Below are 20,036 nucleotides of genomic sequence, written 5' to 3'. Positions count from 1 at the left end.
ATAAAGAACCTTTGTCGTACAAGTAAATTATGGAAAAGCACGTCCCTGGGTGGGCTCGAACCACCAACCTTTCGGTTAACAGCCGAACGCGCTAACCGATTGCGCCACAGAGACTCGATGAAAGTGGGCGACACTTCAGGAAATATAGAAATACAGAACTATGACAACGGTGAAACAAGTTTGTCTTTGTCTTTCTTAACCGAACCAAAACGAGGAAAATGACTTGATTTAATTTATAACAAATATGAGTGAGCTTCACCAAAATGTGAAAAATCAAGGTAAAATGAGTTAAAAGAAATCTATGATTTTTGGACTTACTCAGCAAGTACAACAAATAACATTCACTGGAAGTTCGAGGCTTTCATTACATTTTCTGAGCTATAAAATATGCTATTTGGATAACTGTTCAATCGGCGACCCTCTGTGACATGGGAAGAAAGTAAACAGCAGAAAGTAAATGATTCATTCTAGTAGACTGAACATCTTTCCAGGAATTGTGAAAATTAGAATAACAGATATTTTGACCCAGTAGTTTGTGCTGTTCTAAGGTGAACTGAGCAAAACCTGGGACATTTAGGGTTTAAACATTAACAGTCAGTTACCGTAAATAACTGTAATCTCAAAGCTTTGTAACAGTATTTGACACTTAGCATTTGATTTTATTGCTCTGAGCTCGCAAAGGAGGGCAAGATAATACCTTATGTTGTGTCTGCCACAGAAAACTGCACAATGAGTCCCCTGACATGCCAAATCTTACTTATCTAGGGTGACCAACCGTCCTCTTTTTTTTTTTTTTTGCAGTTGTAGACTTGTAAGAGACTATGTGACACTTTTAATTTCACCATTCATTAACCACACAGAGAAGGCATCATTTAAATATGTTAAAGTTTTCTCCTAAGACCTGGCGTCCACATATGTGGACATCACAGTTTGGGTAGTCTAGACCAAAATACAAAATTTTGCTCTACAAGGGCCTGATATCTACTTACGAGGACATACTCCCACCTTTCCATCGAAATTCAAAACAAATGTCCTAATTTCTCCCAGAAACAAAAATCAGGTAAAAAAATACAAACAAATCTGGTAATTCTTTGTTTAGACACAGAGCAAACAGTATTGTTTGACTGATGGCCCTTAATATAAAGACTTCGGACTTTACGCTTCCCAATTTTTGCTTTAAGTTATTTTGTTATTTACATAATAATGTAGACAGTGTTGGGAAGGTTACTTTTAAAATGTATTCCATTACAGAATACAGAATACATGCCCCAAAATGTATTCTGTAACGTATTCTGTTACGTTACTCAATGAGAGTAACGTATTCTGAATACTTTGGATTACTTAATATATTATCATGCTGTTTACAACTACGTGAATGTACTATTGCTGTGATTTATTACTGTTACTGAAGGTCCGCGGCTCTGAACCGTAGTAAAGGGACCTCTGGCTAATATGGTGGGTTCTGTGTCAATCTGCCTATGATGCTACATTCTTTAGAGCTATACCGTTAGCATTCTGCCTATTAGCTTAGCACAACAACAACAAAAAGGCCTCTCTCACCCGGGAAACACGCAGAGAGAGCGTCACCCTGTAACCATGGCAACCATAACGCTGCCGCCTGGAACAACAGAACGTAGCTGTCAAACAAAACCCAAACAGTCCTGACCCGCCACAATATGAAACAGGGAAGTACCACCGTGTAATCCATTTATTTCAACAAAGTAACTGTATTCTAAATACCACCTTTTTAAACGGTAACTGTAATGGAATACAGTTACTCATATTTTGTATTTTAAATACGTAACGGCGGTACATGTATTCCGTTACTCCCCAACACTGAATGTAGATAACCTAATAATTATCCTTATTGCTGTTTTAGAGGAGCGGTGCTTCAAAGGATAGTTGCAGATTTCTGTCAGAATCTGCAGATTATACAGTACAAATAAAATGTTCACGTTTCTCCAAAGTTGTCTTCCCAACAGTTTCACTGACATCTACACGGGATGGCCAGGAAGCGTTCGCGATGTCTTCTCGGGCGCTTCTCCGGAGTTGCTTTTTTCCCCCCCAAACTTTATTGAAATTATAAAGCGAACAGTCAGTCATTCCAGTTCAGTTTGTACAGTAGACATACAAGGCAGATAAGAGTAACAATATACAGTACAATGAAATAAGAAGGATAAATAAATAAAGGGAAAAAAAGGGGGGGGGGGGGATGTGACAGACTTCATAACAACTTTGTACTTGAAAGTTGTGACAGCTCATTCGTTAAACATTTCTGAATGAGTTTCAATCAACACTCAAAAAAGTGAAATTTGGTGGTTATTGCATTTACAAGACTCTAACATGTAATTTGGACACAATGAATTTATGTTTCTAAGGTGAACGTAATAAAATCATATAAGATCTACGTGAAATTTACCAACTTAGCACCTCTTAAATTTTTTCTTGTTGATATGACATGATAAAATCTAACAAGAGTGGTTAGCTGCCTTAAAGACTCACGATATCACAAGATCACGTGAGATTTTAAACAACAAGAGGCAGGAAAGCACATGGTTTGCTTTGTGGTCATCTTGGAAAGGTAAGAGTGAATCTATCTTCATCCATTTTGATGAAAATACTTTTTCCACAAAGGTATCATTAGTTTGTTGATTCTTTTCAGTTCTATTTATTCAGATTTGTTTTTTGTTTTTTTAAATATCTGTTTGTTTATGCCATTCTAGCTAGCTAACACGTTAGTGCAAGAATATAGCACAATGTCATGCTAGCACAAGCATGATAGCCAAATGTGAAAGACTTAGCTACTCCAAATATAGATATTGTTTATAACTTAACCTCTGCACATAAGCTAGTTTGGGTGCACCACAGAGACTGTTGTGATAAATTTACATTTTATGTGTGGGTTGTTGAAATTTGTAAGTTTGTAAGTTGCAACTGATGGACAGTGGTTTATTTAACAATTGATGTGTTTTTAGTACACTGAGGAGGAAAGACAAAACATGAACAGATATGTTTTCCTGTTTTTTAATTTTTTTGAAATTAAATATTTTTCTACTTAATAAACTTGGACACTTGCAGTTCCCTCCTGTAAAGATAATAAATGTTTAATTGTCAAATGGTATTTTAGGTAGGTGATCATTTTTAATTCCTTCATTTGAGGTCATCTAGTATGGAAAAAAATGCTCTACAGGTCACAAATGTTTCAACAGTTCCTGTTGATGTTTGAAAGAAGAAATGGCTCAGACTACTGCACACAAATTCCCTGGTACATCTGAAGTCCACCTTGCAAAGTGTGTGTCAAACAAATGTGTAACTTTTAGAAATGGGATGATAGTTGCTTATTGGTCTACAAGTGGACTGCTTTATTGTGGAGAGATTGTTCGGATTCCTATTCTTCACAAGAGCTTGTGTTTCATAGTGAGAAGGCTTTCTGGGTGGTACAGGGAACATTTCACAGCCTTTGAGCTGACTGCATGTCCAAGCAGAGAGACTGTGTTGATTGAACTTAGTAAACTTGCCGATGACCACTCTTTGGCAGACTACTTTTTTGGGCCTCTAAGACTGGTGACATTAAAAAGACACATAGATGTAATACAGTGGGGCAAAAAAGTATTTAGTCAGCCACCGATTGTGCAAGTTCCCCCACTTAAAATGATGACAGAGCTCAGTAATTTGCACCAGAGGTACACTTCAACTGTGAGAGACAGAATGTGAAAAAAAAATCCATGAATTCACATGGTAGGATTTGTAAAGAATTTATTCGTAAATCAGGGTGGAAAATAAGTATTTGGTCACCTCAAACAAGGAAAATCCCTGGCTCTCACAGACCTGTAACGTCTTCTGTAAGAAGCTTTTCTGTCCCCCACTCGTTACCTGTATGAATGGCACCTGTTTGACCTCATCATCTGTATAAAAGACACCTGTCCACAGCCTCAACCAGTCAGACTCCAAACTCCACCATGGCCAAGACCAAAGAGCTTTCGAAGGACACCAGGAAAAGAATTGTAGACCTGTACCAGACTGGGAAGAGTGAATCTACAATAGGCAAGCAGCTTGGTGTGAAAAAATCAACTGTGGGAGCAATCATCAGAAAATGGAAGACATACAAGACCACTGATAATCTCCCTCGATCTGGGGCTCCACGCAAGATCTCATCCCGTGGGGTCAAAATGATCATGAGAACGGTGAGCAAAGATCCCAGAACCACACGGGGGGACCTGGTGAATGACCTGCAGAGAGCTGGGACCAAAGTAACAAAGGTCACCATCAGTAACACACTACAACGGCAGGGAATCAAATCCCGCAGTGCCAAATGTGTTCCGCTGCTGAAGCCAGTGCATGTCCAGGCCCGTCTGAAGTTTGCCAGAGAGCACATGGATGATACAGCAGAGGATTGGGAGAATGTCATGTGGTCGGATGAAACCAAAGTAGAACTTTTTGGTATAAACTCAACTCGTCGTGTTTGGAGGAAGAAGAATACTGAGTTGCATCCCAAGAACACCATACCTACTGTGAAGCATGGGGGTGGAAACATCATGCTATGGGGCTGTTTTTCTGCCAAGGGGACAGGACGACTGATCCGTGTTAAGGACAGAATGAATGGGGCCAAGTATCGTGAGATTTTGAGCCAAAACCTCCTTCCATCAGTGAGAACTTTGAAGATGAAACGAGGCTGGGTCTTCCAACATGACAATGATCCAAAACACACCGCCCGGGCAACAAAGGAGTGGCTCCGTAAGAAGCATTTGAAAGTCCTGGAGTGGCCTAGCCAGTCTCCAGACCTCAATCCCATAGAAAATCTGTGGCGGGAGTTGAAAGTCCGTGTTGCTCGGCGACAGCCCCAAAACATCACTGCTCTTGAGAAGATCTGCATGGAGGAATGGGCCAAAATACCAGCTACTGTGTGTGCAAACCTGGTAAAGACCTGTAGTAAACGTTTGACCTCTGTTATTGCCAACAAAGGTTATGTTACAAAGTATTGAGTTGTATTTTTGTTATTGACCAAATACTTATTTTCCACCCTGATTTACGAATAAATTCTTTACAAATCCTACCATGTGAATTCATGGATTTTTTTTTTCACATTCTGTCTCTCACAGTTGAAGTGTACCTCTGGTGCAAATTACTGACCTCTGTCATCATTTTAAGTGGGGGAACTTGCACAATCGGTGGCTGACTAAATACTTTTTTGCCCCACTGTATAAGGTTTGTTGTCTCTTGCATGTATAATAATGTATATATATCAGTTTAGTCAGTATTAGTTTGTCGTAATATATTCTCTCTCTCTCCCTCGCGCTGTGTGTCTCTCTCTCACACACACATTGCTTAACACAGTGGTTCCCAAACACACACATATTTTGCTCAATTGCGGTTTATTTCACACCTCAAACATTTAGTAAACAATTAAGCAAATACAAGTAATCTGCAGGTAGTAATAAAATGAACTACTAACTCTTTAACGCTGCGTCCGCACCTACACGGGTATTTTTGAAAATGCAGCTGTGTCGTCCACACGTAAACGGCGTTTCGAATCACCAAAAACTGAGATTTTTTAAAACTCATTTTTTGCGTTTACGTGTGGACGAGGAATACAGAGTTCATCACGCAACGTCAAAGGTATGTGCCTTTTTTCACGTCAGCTGTGCGCCACATTATTGCTTACATGAGAGGAATTGCAGAATGGCAGATAAACAGTATTTTGTCTATCTTCAGGTTTTACACTCTTACATATAAACACACAGTTACTGTCCCTCTATTTAGAAAGGCAGAAGTGTCACGGTTTAATTCTTTTACATGTAGTTGTTTTTTTTTCCTGTGTAATAAAATTCAACATTGCTATCAATATATTTTTCAAAAAAAATGCCTCTCTGTGCAAAATGGGTTTAAAAACATAAACAGCTGTGGGATACTGTTTGTCCGTGATTTAGACCGGGGGACAAATCGTGGCAGGATCAGCCTGATATTATTTGTATCCCACTGTAACTTTACTGTATAAAGAGCTAAAGAGCTACTGTATAAAGAGTAGTTAGTCATTACAACAAGTGTTTGTGAACTAAAAATCAAGAATGTGGGATGCTGTTTGTCCGTGATTTAAACAGCCCAGCGCTGCTCCCAAAGAAGGGAAAACCAATTCTGCAGGGGAGACCTACCTTGGCACTTGTGCAGGTGAAACCAAAGGACAGATATACTTCACCATATTTTCTAGTCTTTGGCTTAGAATGAAGTTGGTTTGGAAACTTCCAACTTTTGGAAACTTCCAAAAGTGTGGGGCCCGCCCCCACACTTTGGGAAGGTCTGGCTAAACCATTGACTGTAGAAAAGATGGACAACTGTCACTACCCGATCCGTATCGGAAACCCGATCGGTACCCCGCATGCGCGAAAAGTGTCTACTTCCGGTCGTAGCGTTTTACGATAGTTACGGGTCAGAGTATTTGTTAAGATGTTAAGAATAATAAGTATATCTTAAAATGTTTGCAATAATGAAGCATTTCAGTACAATGTAGACAAAAACGAAAAATAAAAAGGTAGTTACGGATCGGTACTCCCCAATCCTTACTGCGCATGTGCAAAGTCGGACCGTACAAATCGGGTCTACCCAATCCGTACCGCGCATGTGCAGATGTTTTCTTCTTCTTCTGTTCGTTTAATGGCAGTTTACGCCCCAGTGTACGAGGATACTGCCACCTGCTGACCGAGCGAATGAACCCTATTGTAAACTGAATTGGCGTCTTTACAAACGTGTGTTAAATTTGATTTAGTGATAATCGAGTGTGTTTATGCTTGTCTGTGTGGAGAGGATTGTTGGAATAGTGATGATGATGTTCGCTATCACTGTCAATTGCCAGTAAACACTTCATCTGGCTGCTGAATCTTCACGTGACATATTACAAAGTCTGTATTATTAACTCTGTCATTAGGTGCCATTGTTCTTATTTTACGGCACTGTTGTTCAATCGGGGGACGCTTTCTGTTGAGGAGAAAAGCAAAAATTTGTTGCGGATACGGATTATCCATTGTTTAAATGTCCCGGTAGTCGAAAAGGAGGCAGAGCTGTTGAGAGCTAACTGGGCGCTAACCGTGTCATTCAAATATATTGAATGTCGCAATGTTGGCAAAGAGAGGAAGTGACGTAAGATTTGCGCATGCGGGGTACCGATCGGGTTTCCGGTACGGATCGGGTAGCGACAACGACGCGACAGCTCCCCAAAAATGAAGCCAAAACGTCTCTATCGCCCCCTGGTGTCTGGCTGCAGTATAGGTCATAAACCCCGCCTCCTCCATGTTAGCGGATGGGACTGGGGTCAGACTAAAATAAATTAATTCTCCTTAGATATTTTTTTTCCAAAGATTCTTTCTTTTGTTTTCAATAGTTCTCATCACGCTGATTGATGTTCAAGGGGTCTCCTTTCCCATAAGTTTGATTCTAATTCCTACCGCGGTGATGTTAAATTGGGGTGAAACGTCATCATAAGAGCTTTGACTGACAGCTGCAGTCACGGAGAAACTTGCGTATCTCTGTCCGGGAATAGCAGATAGAGCGTAGGCTCTGAGAGGAGGGCCAGCGTTTACGCTACGGAAACACGACCGAGTGTTTTAACCTGACAGCCTGAGGTGTTCTTCAGTAAACTGGACTACCCGACAGAAGGACCCGAGGCCCCGCTGCACTTTTTCGGTAAGTTAAACGTGTTTATAAGCTAATCCGTAACTACCGTCCTTAGCTAGCTCCTGAGACCTAGCTAGCTCAAATGAGCACTTGGCTGTCAGGGTTCGTTTAGCTAATCTGTGCAGGTGAATGAATTTACTAAAGAAATCAAGAGAAACGCCCTGGGCTGCTCAGTCACTAATTACTGTTACTGTACTTTTATTACAAGTGTTATACTGTAAAAGCAACAGGCTGCACCCTGCTTCAGCTCTTGTGCAGAGCTGAATATTAAAGATGTGCAAACAACAGCATGTTTTCAGTCTCTTGCCACATCTGTAAAGACAGTAACAATTTTTGTACTTCAGTAACTCCTCTTTAATCAGGAACTATGGATTAAAGTACTGTAGTGTACTGTAATACTGAAAAAAATGTAAGAGAAGAACTTCAGATCCTGAGTGTGTGAGGACAGAAGAATCAGCTTTATTTCAATATTGAGGGATAAAATTTATATCTGAATTTGATGGTTCTGTTGTCTTTGTGATTACAGGAGCTGCCCTCAGATTCAGACCTCAGCACCATCGAGTGACAGCAGACAGATCATCCAACATGTTCACATGTTAACTGCAAAATGAACTGATGAAAACAGTACAAAGGTTAAAGTACCACATGTGCTGTAGTGAAAGCTGCAGCTGTTTTATTGATAAAGTTAAAGACAAAAAAACCCAAAAGGATTAATCACTCATGTAACTGTGTCACTATATATATATCAGCATTAACAGGACCTGTTTGGTGTTTCAGAGAGCTGCTGATCTCAGACCTGCACAGCTTCCGTTTTAAACACTTGATGTACTCAGCTGCATGAAGAGCCCGTTTGAGTTTCTCTAACACAATTAAATAAAACCAGATGAAGGTCAAAGGTCGTCACTTCTATGTTGAACTACAAATTTGTCATCTGGAATTTTTTCACAGTTTTTTTTAATTTTTTTTATTTTTACACATAGTGTGTTATTTACCATAAAGTGATTCAGAGTTATTCATACCAGAGTAACCAGAGAGGATCACATATTTTTAAATATATAACTTTCTACAGGACTGAATATAATATCTTTATGTAAAAGTCTGGAGCCTCTGGGGAGTATCCGAGTATTTATAACATTACACAAACCAAAGGTCTCATCACAGTGTTGATGAAATGCTGGGTTTATCCATCTCCTGGGGCGGGCCTACGGAGGAGTGCTGAAGATTTCCCTGTGAGGGAGCTGCTGGTGAAGATCATGAGTCCTGCTTGATCAATGCCATGAGCTTCAGTCTTCCTGGTGTTTCTTAAATGACGCCTCTTACAGCGGGTCAACAGAACTTATGGCACAGGACAGCTGTGATGAAAGAAAGGCAAGAAGTTTCTCCAAACCTCTGGACCCAGGAAACCCAGCTTGGTCCTGATGGTCTCTCTCACTAGTTTCTCTCCAGGGTGAATGTAGCTGTTGATATAATATGGACTCTATTATTAAATGAAAAGAACAAATTAGACTACACTACTGAAACGTTCTGCTGATGTTTTTAAAGTCTCCATGTTACCAGGATGTAGAGGGCTCTGAAGATTTAAACAGTTTTAGATCCATTACACTCAGTCTTATGTTAAAATCTCAAAGGACAGCATTATATTTTTGATATTAACAGTAACTCTGGGCCTCTGTAGAGTGTGCAGCTGATCTCATAGCTGTCTAAAAATGGATAAACAAAACATAAGTGTTGAAGACTATTAAGAGTAGCAGGTGTGTAGCATCGCTAACTAGCTAGCAACAAGCCTCCAACACAGTGCGTATGCTAGCGGCTAAGCTAACTAACGAATTAACAACAGAGTGATTTTAGAACTATAAGATGATAAGCTGTGTGTCTTTTTTATAAAAGTGACATGGTTGTATTTACCTTAATTAAACGAGTCGTCAGTTGCGGTAAACCAGCAAAAAAACTTGAGCAGCCGGGCTACGTAAAAAGTATAGAGGGGCGTGTTTGCGGTCACGTCCAGCGGGTGTGTGGGCGGGAGCGTTACACAGTCGCTCCACCTCAAGTCACTACTGCGCAGACTCTGGCTCCAAATTTGCAAGATGGCAGCCTCCACAATTTTTTTTTTTTTTTTAATTTTTTTTTTTAAACTTTATTTATCAGATTTTAGACATACAGTCGAGTAAAACAGGGATCACATAAAAGATGACATTGTGGTAGTACAATGAGGAACAGAGAGAGTGACAAGGACAGTGAGACAAAAGTGAGTACAAAAAATAAAATAAATTAAGGGGAACATAAATAAACAAAAGTTTGCAAGAGCCAAAATCAAGTTAGCAGTTTCAATCGGTTATAGATGTTAACAGTCTTGAGAGCCTTAACAGTCTTGAGTGTTTTTTGATGAGGAGATTGTCCTTATATATTGTGCAAGTTCCATTTTTAATACAAGAAGTTCAGGCTTTCTGCCGAGGACTTTGCTTTTGTGTATATGAAATTTTGCCAAAAATAAAACCAAATTTATAAAGAAGAAAGCATCATTGTCCTTGTCTTTAAAATTATAATAGCCAAAGATAACATCCTTATAGTATAGTTGAAGATTATGGCAGCCTCCACAAGCGGGTATTTTGGCTTCATTTTTGCACAATGGTAGGAGGCGGGGTCGCGTCGTCCATGTTTTCTACAGTCAATGGGCTAAACATATTCATTAAATCATCAGCAAATCATCATTATGTTTAGGCCATAGCTGTTATGGTCATTCCACCGGTATGGACAATAGGGGTGGGGGAAAAAATCGATACTGTGTAGTATCGTGATATTTTGTTTGGTAATAATGTATCGATACAGGGACAGCAGAAATCGATATTTTGTTACAAAAAACAGTTTTTGTGCTCTGACTTCAGAGCATGTTGATCCTTTTTCTGAGCAAGAATCCTGACATTCCTTCACTGTCCAAATGTGTTTAACTTTTTTATGGCAGCAATAAACATGACAGTTTACTTATTTTAATTTAAGACATGTTTTATTTTAATTAAGTTTAAAACTTTTTTATTTAATGTAAAATTATATTTTGTTTTCATTTACTTTCAAATTCTTCAGTTGCTGAAGGGGCTGCATAGTTTTCATAAATTGCATAGTTCAGAATAGCTATAATTGTACCAGATGGTTGCGTTCAGTTAAGTTGGACTAGACTGTAATACAAACCGTTCAGTTTGTCAACAATAAAACTGAAATGAGAGACTGAGTGTGAGATAAAATTAATATTGATAAAGTTTACCTTTATGTACAGAATCTGAATATTGCAAAATATTTTAAAAAATTGCAATAATATCGTATCGTGCGTTAAGTATCGTGATAATATCGTATCGTGCATTAAGTATTGTGATAATATCGTATCGTGGGATGTATGGTGATTCCCACCTCTAATGGACAAGGTCTATAATCTAAATATTTTCATTGCTTATTTAATTATTTAGTTAATTATTTGTTTTGTCTTCTTTTTTTAAGTACCTTGGGGTTTTGTGAAAGGTGCTGTGTAAATCTCAGTTATAAATGTATTCTTATTATTAGCCAAACTGAGTTTTGTCTATTGGATTATTATCCTGCCTTTTGTAGGTGATTGCAGAATTCAAGATAATTACGACACTCCATTTGCAGTCCAAGTTCTTCTCCCAGCTGGATAGTTATTTGGCAAACCATATGAAGATATATGCCAAGAAGGGTGGAGTACAAGGGAGAAAAATTAAGTTAAATTATCACATTCCCATGTTAAAAATTTAATATATTCATTTGTAAGTGACATATAGTTTTGAGACAGAGAAAATATTGCATTCTGATTTTATGTACACATCATCTAAACTTTCTTGAATTGGGGGTATGGCATGATTAAATTAATACACAAAGTAAAAAAAATAATATTAAAATGACAGATTTGTCTAAAATGCATAAAGACTATTTGAAAAGATTAAGACTGTAAAACAATAGCCTCTGTATTTCTCACAAATTCCTGTTAATTCAGCTAAAAGTTCTTTAATCCCACTGCTAGGTCGTTGAGATGGATTTCCGTATATATGCTGTTGAAATCAGAAGAGAACGCATCCTCAAAGGTCTTTGCATGTACCTGAATGAAGATCCTGAGAAGCTGGTGAAGGATTACCTGGTATGTTAATTTGCCTGTATCCTTAACTAAGGAGATGATCAAAGATAAGCTTGAACTACATACAAAAAGTTTCAGGGGATGGGGTTTTCCTGTAAATTACCAGTGGCTGTAAAAAATACCTTTTAAAATAGGAAAAGTAAGAGCTTTGTTTTTCTCACTGGATACTACACACACCATTCTTGAGTTTTTTATACTATCATTATTATAATATCATTATAATAACCTCATTCATACATGCATTTTTATGTAACATTTACACTTCATTTCATACACTACATTTTACATTAATGTAAAACAGATAAGTACTTTTAAAACTGTTTGCAATGGACATTAGTGAGAAATCATTATCTTCTTTTGTTTGTTTTATTGTCACAGGAAGTTGATAAAAGCATCGCCACTGCCATAGCAGAGACAGTCTTTGGAATCTGTGTCGTTCGATCAGAGGGTGCGGAGCCTGGCGATGACCCTCTGGATGTTATGATTGTTCTAGAGGGGGTGGAAGTGATGGGTGAGTTGGGCAATGTAGCTTTTGCAGTGCCAATGTTGCTTGGTCTGGTCTATTCACTGAACCTGAGCTACCCTCTGGAACTCAGGTACACCTTTGAGGTACTGCAGAAGATTCTTATGGAATTAGATGCACACAAACTATCAAACAGCATACAAAGTACAGGTTCTGAAAAACACTATTTTCTCGTTGAGAAATGTTGCCAATACAACAGCTACACCATGTATCTGGACCATGAACCTAAAATAATTACAGATAGATGATACCATGCATTTTTCATTCCTTTTGAGAAAACACGAAATTGGTGCTCTTTGTTTTTTGAAAGTGCATCTGTTGACCTTCAAAGTAGTTGTATTGGTCATCAGAAAATCACCTGATTCAGCCATTCATTGTTTGTTTTAACAGGTTAACTTTCAGCTTTGTCCACTACTTTTTTTCTGTTATGTAACTTGCACTTGCATTTCATGTATTCTTTATATGTTATGTGAAATTTGCTATAAATCCAATAAATTGGAGAAAACAAAAAGATGTGTATGACAAATTTTTATTTACCTTTTAGATGTAATAGTGAAATGTATGCTAACTAGACTCTAGACTTTGTTAAATGCTCCAAAAAAAATTACTCTTTAAATGAACTTAAAATAATCAAGAAAAGAATTTCCATGTGATTAAATTGCTTTCTATTAACATTAAAGACTTGTGTTGGAATAACTTAATTTGTATGAGTTGGTTCAACTCAATTAACTTAAGCTGGGACCAAATTTAGTAAATTAGTTGAAGAAAACCTACTGAATTGAGTTGGAACAAAACTCTTTAAGTTGGAGCAACACTATTAAAATATATTGGATCAAAATGCAGTAAATACGTTGATTCATCAATCATTAATTAAGTTGGTCCAACTTCAGTGAATTAAGTTGGAGTAACAGAATTGCATAATGCTAAAATAAGCAAAAGTGATTAAAGCAATTTAATCACGTGGAAATTCTTTCCATGATTTTTTTTATGTTCATTTAAAAAGTTATTTTTTTGAGTGAATGATAAACCTTTTTTATTGGAAGTTAATTTAAGAGAGTTTAAGTAATATTCAATTTCAATCAAAAACAAATTAAATGATGGGGTTGAGTTTTGAAATTTACATTTATGTATATGGAATTTCCCTAATAAGATATAAAGATTGACAATGGCACATTTTTTTTCTTTAGTTTCAAAATAAGTGATAATGTTCTTCCCTTGAATTTTGATTTTGTATGTTGTCTTGCACAGTATATAATTTTCAAGCTCTCTCCAAAATGTAGCACTATATGAACAGCCATAAAACAAATGAGTAACACTTTCAAGTTCAGTTTTACAAAAGGTACATTTTCTATCAATGTCACAGAATCTTGAAATGTACGTGTTGGATGAGTATATGTTATGTAATATTTTCAAATGTAATTCTCTAACTTTGTTTGTAATACATAATCTAAAAGGAACAAGCCACGCTTTATCCCAGTTGATATTATCAAAAATAGCATTCCAAAAAAACTAATCCAACCCTCTTGGAGTTATTTTCGTCGCATTATACAAACATTCTCTAATATGTTTAATGGTGCATTTCTTGCTTAAGAAATCAATACCATTTATATAAAGAGTGTTAACGGATGCATGTGGTGTGTTCTGTTTTTTGTAGCTTTTCATCAACTCAGTCAGTCCACTGGGAACAGACTTTATTACAGAGCTAAAATCTTTAAATTTGATAGGGAATGTTTTTTCTGTAATAAAGTCATTGTAACTAAGTAGCTGGCCTTCAGAGTCAAATAAGTCTTTTAAATAGATTATATTTTTATCAATTCAATTCTGCAAATATAGTGATTTGTTCCTCTTAGTAATACATTCGTTATTCCAGATAATAGATCTATGTGGAGAAAAGTTATGTGAATAACATAATTTCCAAGCCAACAATGCCTGTTGATAAAATGCAGACATTTTAACTGGTAACTTTGATATACTGTAATTACAAGACAATAGGAACTGTAAACCTCCAATATTTCTAAAAATGTTATGTGGAATGAAATGCCATAATGATCCAGGAGATTTTAAGCATTCTTTTAGCCATTTCACCTTAAATGTATAGTTCAGGTCCATGAAGTCCAGAAGGCCAAAACCACCTTTATCTTTAGGTCCACAAAGAAATGATTTTTTTAGATGATGGTGCTTATTCTTCCATACAAAGTTAACAAATAAGTTATTAACATTTTTACATGTGGAATCATACACATTAAGGGAAAGGGCTGGATACACAAATCTGGAAACACCTTCAGCTTTAATCAAAAGGATTCTACCAAAAATTGATAGGTCTCTTTGGAGCCATAAGTTCAGTATAGTTTTAGTTTTTTCCATTCTGGGAGAAAAGTTGAGTTGTTGACGCTCTGTGTCATTCTTACAGACATGAATACCAAGGTATCTAACACAGTTTTTGACAGGAATATTGTATAAGGATTTGACATTTGATTGGTATAAACATAAAATTTCACATTTAGATTTATTTAGTTTTAATCTAGAGACAATTGAGAAATAATTTATTAATGAAATAGCATTTTCAATCTGATCTTTGTTTTTTAAGAATAAAACGGTGTCATCTGCTAATTGAGTCACTCTGATTTCTTTACCAAAAATAGATAAACCTTTAATGACTGGGCTATTTAAAACGTGTAATGAAAGTAGTTCAGCCACAATCAAAAATAAAAAGGGTGAAATTGGGCAACCCTGGCAAACAGATCTCATGACTGGAAATCTTTTAGTAGTATTTGGATATAGTATAACACAACTGTCAATATTTTTATAAAGCATTTTGAGAGTTGACACAAAGTTTGGACCAAAACCAAAGGTTTAGAGTGCTTTAAATAAGAAATAATGTTCTACCGTATCGAAAGCTTTATAAAAATCAAGAAACACAATAAGGGAATCATCATCTATATTGTCAGAGTAGTCTAATAGGTCAAAAATAAGCCTTATGTTTGAACTGATATGGCGGTTGGTCATAAATCCGGTTTGCGTTTCAGCTATGATCTCATCAAGATTTTTCTTTAATCTTTTGGCATAGACCAATGAGATAATCTTATAATCTATGTTCAAAAGCGTGATAGGTCTCTTATCTATAACAAGAAGATCTTTATCAGGTTTAGGAATTAAAGTTATAATACCCCGTTTCATGCTTGTGGACATTTCTTTTCCATCAAGGCATTTCTTAAACAATTCTAAGAAAGGATCAACAATGATATCCCAGAACTGTAAATAAAATTCCACGGACAAACCATCATTACCTGGAGATTTTCCCTTTTTCATTGATCGAATTGCCTCTGAAATTTCTGATTTTGTTATGGGATGTTCACAATTAGTTTTCTGAGATAGTTGGTGCAAAATTTTTAACTGACTCGATAAATCGATATTACAATTTGATTTGCATATATCTTTGTAGAATGAACCAACATGTTGTGAGATATCTAAATAATTAGTGGTTATGTTATTATCAATCTTAAGAGCAGATATATTGTTTCTTCTTTGGTTTTGTTTCTCAAGAGCAAAAAAGTAACTAGAATTTCTTTCACCTAGTTCTAGCCATTTTGCTTTGGACCTTATAAAGGCCCGTTTAGCCATGTTAATATATGCATTATCTATTTCTTCCTTTAGTCTTTTCAATTTAATTTCTTCATCATCTGATAGAGCATCTTTCTTCATTAATATGTTTAATTCATTCGTATTACTGATTTCTTTAGTTTCATTTCTTTTTTTAATTTCTTTGCTTCGCGTTATTGCCGCTTCCCTTACCTTGAATTTGAAATTCACACTAAAATTCCCATTTTAGTGTGTGATTCATATTGGTATCCCCGAATATCTGTTCTGCCGTTTTTTCCACTATACTACAAAATGTATCATCGTTCAATAAATTATTATTTAGCTTCCAAAAACCACGTAGTTTACTTTGACTTTGTTTATTGCCAACTAAGTGAATTGTGATCAATTTGTGATCAGTTAATGGAGCAAAATCATGAGAAGATTCTGAAACAAAATGTAAACATGAAGAAGATATTAACCACAAATCAATTCTGGATTGTAGAGATCTATTTGCATTGCTCCAGGTAAACTCTTTTGTATCAGAGTTGAAGAATCTCCATACATCTATAAATGCAAGTTGTTCACAAAAAAATGCAGTGCTTTTAAATTTTGAGTGCTGAGATGTTCTTCAGTTCAGTTTCAGTTTTATTTGTCATATGCAAGTTAGCACAGGGTCAACATTGCAATGAAATGTGTTTGACGAGCAGCAGTCACTCAGCAGCATGATACAGTAGGAGAAAATATTATAAAATATAATAAAATAAAAAAAATAATAAAAAATAGAAAAATAGTAAGGAGCAAAATATTAGAGAGACATGGTAAAAGAGAAAAGATGACTAAATATATATGTATCTATAAATATAAATATATGTACACTAGTGATTAAATAAGAAAATCTTGAAAAGAAATATGACGGGAGGGCAGATGGGATATTGCACAGGAATGAGCAGCAGAAAATTACAGTATTGCACTTTTAAATATAAATATAAATATCAATAACAATAAAGTGAAGTGACCAGTGCAGATTAAACAGAGTACTTGTGAAGCGTGTGTGTTTAAGTGTTGTGGTTGAGGTGTCGTATGGCTTGGTGGTAAAAACTGTTTTTAAGTCTTGTAGTCCGAGCAGACAGACTCCTGTATGCAGTATCCACATCTGAACCAAAGAGTAAAACACTGAAATGTGGATTATTAAATATTAGGTCTCTCTCCTCCAAGTCTCTGTTAGTACATGACTTAATAATTGATCAACAAATTGATTTACTCTGCCTTACAGAAACCTGGTTGCAGCAGGATGATTATGTTAGTTTAAATGAATCAACACCCCCGAGTCATTCTAACTACCAGAAATCTCGAAGCACAGGTCGAGGGGGCGCTGTGGCAGCAATTTTTCACACCAGTCTATTAATTAATGAAAGACCAAGACAGATTTTTAATTCATTTGAAAGCCTGATGCTTAACATTGTCCACCCCAGCTGTGAAACTCAGAAACCAGTCTTACTTGTTATCATCTATCGTCCACCTGGACCTTACACAGAGTTTCTGTCTGATTTCTCAGACTTTATATCTAATTTAGTTCTGAGCTCAGATAAAATAATTATTGTGGGTGATTTTAACATCCATGTAGATGCTAAAAATGACAGTCTCAACATAGCATTTAATCTGTTATTAGACTCAATTGGTTTCTCTCAAAATGTAAAAGAACCCACCCACCACTTTAATCACACTCTAGATCTTGTTTTAACATATGGCATAGAAACTGAACATTTAACAGTGTTTCCTGAAAACCCTCTCCTGTCTGATCATTTCCTGATAACATTTACATTTACAATAATTGATTACACAGCAGTGGAGAGTAGACTTTATCAAAGTAGATGTCTTTCTGAAAGCGCTGTAACTAAGTTTAAGAATATAATCCACCCACTGTTATCATCGTCAATGCCCTGTACCAACACAGAGCAGAGCAGCTATCTGAACGCTACCCCAACAGAGGTCGATTATCTTGTTAATAATTTTACCTCCTCACTACATACGACTCTGGATGCTGTAGCTCCAGTGAAAACTAAGGTCTGTTATAATTGTGAACAGTGATGGCAATATAATTGTTTGTTGTTCAGCAGAACAGTGTCCAGTATGTTGGCGGTTATACTTTGTTGTGTTTGAAAATAAAAGTTGGGCTCATTACTCAAAATAAAGAAGTCCTAATTTAGTCATTTTTAGCTAAGCTTTACTCAATTTTTTTGAGGCAACGAGTTTCCTCAATTTTTTTTGAGTTCTGGGAACTAATTAGATTTTACAGTGTGTATAATCTGCAGATTCTGACAGAAATCTGCAACTATCCTTTGAAGCACCGCTCTTCTCTAAAACAGCAATAAGGATAATTATTAGGTTATTTACATTATTATGTAAATTTGCTTTAAGTTATTTTGTTATTTACATTATTATGTAAATAACAAAATAACTTAAAGCAAAAATTGGGAAACGTAAAGTCCGAAACAAGTCTTTATATTAACGTCTTGATGCATCCTCAATCATCCATTAAAGTAAATCTCCAAAAGTTGATTCTGTTCATCTGGAGGTAGCGTTTTGTGGGAGAAACGTTTCATCAAAATTTCGGGAAACCTGCAGTCAGCTGAGACTGAAGAAGTCACTTGGATGAGTGACGAAACGTTTCTCCCACAAAACGCTACGTCCAGATGAACAGAATCAACATTTGGAGATCTTTATATTAACGGCCATCAGTCAAACAATACTGCTTGGTCTGGATCTAAACAGAGCGTGTTGTGTGTGACGTCTTGTTTTGCTCATTCGGGCTGCTTTGAGGGTTCACACTAGCGCGCATTTGCTGTTGCATTTTATTGGTAGTGTGAACAAGCAGACAAAAAAATCGGATTTGATCAAAAAAATCGGAATTGAGCATTAAGAACTGCAGTGTGAACGTAGTGATCCCTGTGTCAGGAGTATCAGAACGGTTGAGATGCATTTTTTTGAAACACAGCGTCTCCGCAACTCTTAAAACCAAAACACGCTGTGCCAAAAATTGGTCCAGCCCAAGGATCGGGTCCTTCGACACAAACAGGGTTGTACTTTGTTAAGTGCCAGGAGTTTGGTTTGGGAAACCAAACAACCTCTGGCGAAGCGGATGGCACAACACAGAAGAGCTACCTCGACAGGCCAGGACTCCACAGTCTATAGAGATCGAAAATGTGACGTCATTCAAGGGTAAAACCACAAAGGATTCTGGGAACTCGTGGCAAGAGGTACTAGCGCACGCAGGCTTTCAATTGAAATCAGTTACACAGCGATAAAAAGAAACACAAAAAACTGCCAAGAAGCGGTTATATTATTAACTGCAATAGCCGGTCGCATGACAGCCACGGGAAGCCGACGGGTAAAGAGATCGTTTTTTTTATCGAATTACGTCGTTGAAGAGAAATTATTCGAGCCATGTTTCTGAAGTAAAAAGAGCAGACAGATGGCCTGGATTGCAGCCATTCAAAGACCAAATATAACGTCCCAGAACACTCCAGCTCACATGTTAGTCTGCTCCAAACATTTCCACAAAGGTCAGTGTTTTGTAGTAGTTAATACGTCATTTTTCATAACATAATTGGTGATATAGGTTACAAGCAAGTCTGGCGCTGAACAGAAATGGTCGCGCTATGCTCCTTTGTTTATTGTGCATAAATAGTGAATTGTCCTGACACAATATTGCGTTTCGCTTCATTTATTACCATGGTACATTGACAAAAACGTATACTTTTATTCACAGGATAAAACAGGTTTTTTTTGTATCACTAATTGCCCAGTACGATTACAGCATACAATATTATTGTCACTGCTACATTTCTGTAATGCGAACCAGAAATGATTTCCACTGCTAATTAATTACTGTTGAGCTCAAAGGTCCTATTAATAAACGCTTAACGAATGTGTATTTATGAAGACGATTTGTGAGACTGGTAAACTTATGATACCTACGATTGTCTTTCGTTCTACACGGTGCATTTCATGGTCCTGTACCATCCGTCGGTAAAGTGTACTTGGGCTTGTTGCAATGACCTGAAGTTACTAAACTTCATGAGTGTATGCACTCACTCCAAGAACCGTGGTGAAAGTTGGGCAGCACGCTAACAT

General features: G+C 36.8%; 1 long non-coding RNA gene and 1 other non-coding gene across 2 annotated transcripts; one reads left to right on the top strand and one right to left on the bottom strand.

Annotated features, from left to right (window-relative positions):
* Positions 1 to 40: 40 nt before the first annotated feature.
* Positions 41 to 114, bottom strand: trnan-guu (transfer RNA asparagine (anticodon GUU)). Its single transcript has one exon. It is a non-coding gene; the product is annotated as a tRNA-Asn (tRNA).
* Positions 115 to 7,194: 7,080 nt separating this feature from the next.
* On the top strand, positions 7,195 to 8,560 carry LOC146509508 (uncharacterized). Its single transcript, XR_014876287.1, has 2 exons — positions 7,195 to 7,674; positions 8,192 to 8,560. It is a non-coding gene; the product is annotated as an uncharacterized LOC146509508 (long non-coding RNA).
* Positions 8,561 to 20,036: the final 11,476 nt, after the last annotated feature.

Source organism: Neolamprologus multifasciatus, chromosome 10 (genome assembly GCF_963576455.1).
Source record: "Neolamprologus multifasciatus chromosome 10, fNeoMul1.2, whole genome shotgun sequence".
Taxonomy (NCBI): Eukaryota; Metazoa; Chordata; class Actinopteri; order Cichliformes; family Cichlidae; genus Neolamprologus; species Neolamprologus multifasciatus.
Note: the sequence above shows the minus strand (reverse complement) of the source record. Positions and strands in the feature narration are given on the sequence as shown.